Raw genomic sequence first — 6,710 nt, forward strand, 5'->3', positions numbered from 1 at the left:
GAAATGGAATGGACACAGTCGAGGGCCATGTCAACCATGGTAGAGGGGAATCCTCGGTTGAGGAAATAGGAAAACATATCGGAAGCACTGGTATGGAAGGTGGCATCATCAGAACAGATGCGGCAGAGATGGAGAAACTGGCTGAATGGAATAGAGTCCTTATAGGAAGTGGGGTGGAAGGAAGTGTAGTCCAGGTAGCTGTGGGAGTCAGTGGGCTTATAGTGGATGTTGGTCGATAGCCTATCCCCAGAAATGGAGACAGAGAAGTCGAGGAAGGGAAAGAAAGAGTCGGAGATGGACCATGTGAAGGTGAGGGAAGGGTGGAAATTGGAAGCAAAGTGAATTGAAATTTTCTAGTTCAGGGCGAGAGCAGCACCGTCATCAATGTACCTGATAAACAGGTGAGGGAGGGGACCTGAGTAGGACTGGAACAAAGAATATTCCACATATCCCACAAAAAGGAAGGCATAGCTGGGGCCCAAGTAGGTTCCCATAGCAGCACCTTTAATTTGGAGGAAGTGAGTGGAGTCAAAGGAGAAGTTGTTCAATGTGAGAACAAGTTCAGCCAGGTGAAGGAGGGTGGTGGTGGATGGGGACTGGTTGGGCCTCTGTTCAAGGAAGATATCTGTGGAAGGTATCTGTCATCCTGTTTAAGGTGGCAGACAGGTTTGCATTCAAAGTCAGCACTGCCATGGTCATGGCCTGCATGGACGCATTTGGAAGCCTTGCTTGAAGCTCCATGGAGACGACCATTCTCTCCATGGTTCTAAATTGGGGGAAGGCCGATTTTAATATGATAAGGCAGGATCTGGCCAAAGTGGACTGGGAGCAGCTGCTTATAGGAAAATCCACATCAAAACAGTGGGAGACTTTCAGAAGGGAAATAGAGAGAGTACAACGCCAACATGTTCCTGTAAAGGTCAAGGGTGGGACCAACAAGCAAAGGGAACCTTGGATGACAAGGGATATACAAAAATGCATTAGAAATAAGAGGGGGGCTTTTGGCAGTTACAAAAGACTAAAGACAGAAGAAGCCCTAGAGGAGTATAAAAAGTGCAGGGGCATACTTAAAAAAGAAATTAGGAGGGCGAGGAGGGGCCATGAAATAACACTGGCGAGCAAAATAAAGGAAAATCCTAAGATGTTTTATAAGTATATTAAGGGCAAGAGGATAACCAGGGAAAGGGTAGGGCCCATTAGGGACCAAAGTGGCAATCTGTGTGTAGAGCCAGAGGATGTAGGCGGGGTTTTAAATGAATTTTTTGCATCTGTGTTCACTATGGAGAAAGACGATGCAGACATAGAAATCGGGCAAGGGGACTGTGACATACTTGAACATATTAGCATCGAGAGGGAGGAGGTACTAGCGGTTTTAGCGGGCCAAAAAGTGGATAAATCCCCAGGCCCGGACGAGATGTATCCCAGGCTGCTGTGGGAGGCAAGGGAGGAGATTGCAGGGGCTCTGACACTAATTTTCAGAACCTCTCTGGCCACAGGGGATGTACCAGAGGACTGGAGAACAGCTAACGTAGTACCATTATTCAAGAAGGGTAGCAGGGATAAACCAGGGAATTACAGGCCAGTGAGTCTAACATCTGTGGTGGGGAAATTATTGGAAAAAATTCTGAGGGACAAAATTAATCTCCACTTGGAGAGGCAAGGATTAATCGGGGATAGTCAGCATGGCTTTGTCAAGGGTAAATCATGTCTAACAAATCTGATCGAATTTTTCGAGGGGGTGACTAGTGGGGTGGATGAGGGAAATGCTGTGGATGTGGTGTACATGGACTTCAGTAAAGCTTTTGACAAAGTCCCGCATAGGAGACTGGTCAAGAAGGTAAGAGCCCATGGGATCCAGGGTGCCTTGGCGCATTGGATCCTAAACTGGCTGAGTGGCAGGAGGCAGAGGGTGATGGTCGAAGGTTGCTTTTGTGACTGGAAGCCTGTGTCCAGTGGGGTACCTCAGGGATCGGTGCTGGGTCCCTTATTGTTTGTGATCTACATAAATGATTTGGATGAAAATGTAAAAGGTATGATCAGTAAGTTCGCAGATGACACGAAAATTGGTGGGGTGGTAAATTGCGAGGAGGAAAGCCTTCGGCTACAGGACGATATAAACGGGTTGGTCAGATGGGCGGAAAAGTGGCAAATGGAATTTAACCCTGAAAAGTGCGAGGTGATGCATTTTGGACGGACAAATAAGGCAAGGGAATACACAATGAGTGGTAGGACCCTAGGAAGTACAGAGGGTCAGAGGGACCTTGGTGTACATGTACATAGATCCCTGAAGGCAGCGGAGCAGGTAGATAAGGTGGTTAAAAAGGCATATGGGATACTTGCCTTCATTAGCCGAGGCATAGAATATAAGAGCAGGGAGGTTATGATGGAGCTGTACAGAACGCTGGTGAGGCCACAGCTGGAGTACTGTGTGCAGTTCTGGTCGCCTCACTATAGGAAGGATGTGATTGCTTTGGAGAGGGTGCAGAGAAGATTCACCAGGATGTTACCTGGGATGGAGCGCCTCAGCTATGAAGAGAGGCTGGACAGGCTGGAGTTGTTTTCCTTGGAGCAGAGAAGGCTGAGGGGGGACCTGATTGAGGTGTACAAAATAATGAGGGGCATAGATAGGGTAGATAAAGAGGAACTTTTCCCCTTAGTGGGGGGGTCAATAACAAGGGGGCATAGATTCAGGGTAAGGGGCAGGAGATTTAGAGGGGATTTGAGGAGGAACTTTTTCACCCAGAGGGTGGTTGGAATGTGGAACTCAATGCCTGAAAGGGTGGTGGAGGCAGGAACCCTCACAACATTCAAGAAGCATTTGGATGAGCACTTGAAATGCCATTGCATACAAGGCTATGGACCAAATGCTGGAAAATGGGATTAGACTGGACAGGGATGGATGGGCGGCGCAGACACGATGGGCCGAAGGGCCTCTTTCTGTGCTGTAAAACTCTATGGCCTAGAAATTGGGTTCTGGTCTTGCCAGGGCTGTAGCGCCAGAAAGTTTGCGCCAGCGGTAATGCGGCAGCGCCCGACGAAAATTCGGGTGCGCCGGGCCCAGACGGCGGCGGGCGCTAAAACCCTCCTTTAGCGCCTCAAAACGGGCGTCAACTTGGGTTTCCCGGCGCTAATCCCCCGCTGCGGCACCCGATGCGGTGCGGCAGGCGGGGGAACTGCAGGCCTCCTCCTCCTGTTAAGGAGGAGCTGCCTGCAGCCGACAACTGTCCGGCGGATTGACCCGACATCTGAGCCCGGCACCTCGGGGAAGTGCCGGGCTCGCATGAGACACTGATCAGGGCCGCGGGGGGGGAATGCAGGAGTCCGGGAAGGGAGGTGCGGGCAGGCGGCCGCCGGAAACGCGGCCGGCCGCCGCTCCACCTTTATGCGCCGGCGCACACTGGGGGAAGACTCTGTTGCCAGAGTCTTAGTTGCGCCTGCCACGGGCGAGGCGGGCGCAACTGAATTTCGGCTTGGGGCCGGGTTACCACGGCAACCGGGACGCTGCGCACACCGATGACGTCATCGGTGCCGGCGCAGCGCTACCGGTCTACCGCCGCGGAAGGGCCCCAGGCAATTTAGGAACCGGCGCCAATTGCAGCGCTAGGCCCTCTAGCACCGCAAAATCGGTGCTAAGGGCACTGAATTTCTCGGCCAATGACTCTGTGGCCTAGAAATTGAGTTTTGGCGCAGCCAGGGCTTTAGCGCCGGAAGTTAGTGCCGGAGCTAAGTCGCGCTGGTCGGGCCCAAAATTCACCAATTCTGCGCCCAAACGGCTGCCGGCGCTGCTGAGAGCTGTTTGCGCCTGAAAACTGGCGCTACGCGCTGAATATCGGCGCTATTCCGGCGCTGCGGCGCCCGCTGCGGTGCGGCAGGTTCGGGAAGTGCAGGCCTCCTCCTTCCCTTAAGGAGGAGCTGCCTGCACCCGGCCGCGGCCCGCGAAAATCTTTTTAAAAATGAGCCCGGCACCTCGGACAAGTGCCGGGCTTGCTTCTGTTCCGGGGAGGGGGGGGAAGTCCGGGGAGGGAGCTGCGGCCAGGCGGCCGGCGGGAAAGCGGCCGGCCGCCGCGGTGCCTTTAATGCGCCGGCGCAAAGTCATGTAAGACTCTGTTGCCAGAGTCTTAGGCCTAGAAATTCAGTGCCCTTAGCGCCGATTTTGCGGCGCTAGAGGGCCTAGCGCTGCAATTGGCGCCGGCGCCGAAATTGCCTGGGGCCCTTCCGCCGCGGTAGACCGGTAGCGCTGCGCCGGCACCGATGACGTCATCGGTGTGCGCAGCGTCCCGGTTGCCATGCCGACGGGCCCCAGCGCCGAAATTCAGTTGCGGCCGCCTCGCCCGTGGCAGCCGCAACTAAGACTCTGGCAACAGAGTCTTACATGACTTTGCGCCGGCGCATTAAAGGCACCGCGGCGGCCGGCCGCTTTCCCGCCGGCCGCCTGGCCGCAGCTCCCTCCCCGGACTTCCCCCCCTCCCCCCCGGAACAGAAGCAAGCCCGGCACTTGTCCGAGGTGCCGGGCTCATTTTTAAAAAGATTTTCGCGGGCCGCGGCCGGGTGCAGGCAGCTCCTCCTTAAGGGAAGGAGGAGGCCTGCACTTCCCGAACCTGCCGCACCGCAGCGGGCGCCGCAGCGCCGGAATAGCGCCGATATTCAGCACGTAGCGCCAGTTTTCAGGCGCAAACAGCTCTCAGCAGCGCCGGCAGCCGTTTGGGCGCAGAATTGGTGAATTTTGGGCCCGACCAGCGCGACTTAGCTCCGGCACTAACTTCCGGCGCTAAAGCCCTGGCTGCGCCAAAACTCAATTTCTAGGCCACAGTTGCGGCTGCCACGGGCGAGGCGGCCGCAACTGAATTTCGGCGCTGGGGCCCGTCGGCATGGCAACCGGGACGCTGCGCACACCGATGACGTCATCGGTGCCGGCGCAGCGCTACCGGTCTACCGCGGCGGAAGGGCCCCAGGCAATTTCGGCGCCGGCGCCAATTGCAGCGCTAGGCCCTCTAGCGCCGCAAAATCGGCGCTAAGGGCACTGAATTTCTAGGCCTATGACTCTATGACTTTATGGCAGACTTTCTTGCAATTCCCTGTTCCACCAATCCACCAGAGATCAAGTTGGACTCCTCCACCCTCTCTGATATTGTAGTGTGTGTGCCTGGCATGTCTGCCAGTACCTGGCTAAGTTTCTGATGCACCTCTAGCACTCTCAACGATAGCCCCTGGGGTTCAGCATCTGTGTCCAGCTGAGCAGAGCTTGTCGAGGATTACCCCCACTATTGCCCCCCAAAGCAGACCCTCTCCACAGCTGTCCCTGCCACCAGTATCTTTTTGTACTCATTTTTGAGGCGTGAATCACCAGGTGACAACGCAACTAACTGTCTGAGTGCTCCCACTGAAGTGGGAATATCTGCACTGGTGCATGGCAGTTCATCCTGTGATGGTGCATCGTTAGAAGGAATGAGGTCTTCTGAGGAATTGTCCGCATGGATGTCCTGCAACACTTGCTGTACATGTGAAGGCCCTGGAAGACAAAAAAAAAAATGATTTAGTTGTGGCAAAGTCACAATCTCGACAATCACCATACTCAGTCTTCTCATAGTTTAGTCATTAATGAAATGAAGTCAGCATAAGTGGGTCAGAGATATTTGTAATTCTATCACCAGCTATGTGCAAGCTCCCTGTCTCTCCATCTCTGACTGAGAGGGATGCAGATGTGCCACTTATCTCCAGAGTGTCCTCCTCTATGAGCTGGACTATTTGTGGTGGCCCACCTCCAGTCCTCTCCCTCTCCCTTCTGTTTTGCACTCCCTTCTCCTACAAGGAGCAAAAAAACAGACCTAAGAGTGAGTGAAGGTGAAGTATTCACCCGATGGATGCAATGCATTTGGTGAGGATGACTATGCGACACAAGCACCACATTGCATAGGGATTGGGGCGAGTGTCAACGGTGGATGGATAAATGGGGAGGTGATGAAGTGCATAGAGAGTGAAGGCTGGGGGCTGCTGATAGTTGAGTGGGTGTGAGGAACGATGCGTGTGATGTGTCTGCAACTTGGCCATCATGAGGATTGCGGGATCACCTCAGGAGGAGGACAATGGAGAGGAGGACGAGGAGGAAGACAACGAGGAGCAAGAGGAAGGAGGCAGGCAGCCAATTGTCCTTCCCGATGGGCTGTCCGTGAATGGCTCATCAATCTCCGATTCAAAGGAATGAAACCCCAGATCCCCCTTGCTCACCACATCCCCATTATACCATTACGATAGCAAAATACTGCAGATGCTGGAAATCCAAAATAACAACAGAAAATGCTGGAAAAACTCAGCAGGCCAGGCAACATCTGTGGAGAGAAAATAGAGTCAACGTTTCGGGTGAAAACCCCTTTGTCAAGGCTAACAAAGCACAGGAATGAAATGGATTAAAAGGCCAGGCTGGGAGAGAACAAAAGAGAAGAAGAGACATTAAGAGGTATTCAAAACGAGACGAGATGGTGATAGGAGCCGTCTTTTGTCTCCACTAGTCCTATCACCATCTCGTCTCGTTTTGAATACCTCTTAATGTCTCTTCTTCTCTTTTGTTCTCTCTCAGCCTGGCCTCTTAATCCATTTCATTTCCTGTGCTTCTTTAGTCTTGACAAAGGTGTTTTCACCCGAAACGTTGACTCTATTTTCTCTCCACGGATGTTGCCTGGCCTGCTGAGTTTTTCCAGCGTTTTCTGTTGTTA

This window comes from Somniosus microcephalus, chromosome 5 (assembly GCF_052327205.1).
Source record: "Somniosus microcephalus isolate GS21.2 chromosome 5, FLI_Smic_1.0, whole genome shotgun sequence".
Lineage (NCBI taxonomy): Eukaryota > Metazoa > Chordata > Chondrichthyes > Squaliformes > Somniosidae > Somniosus > Somniosus microcephalus.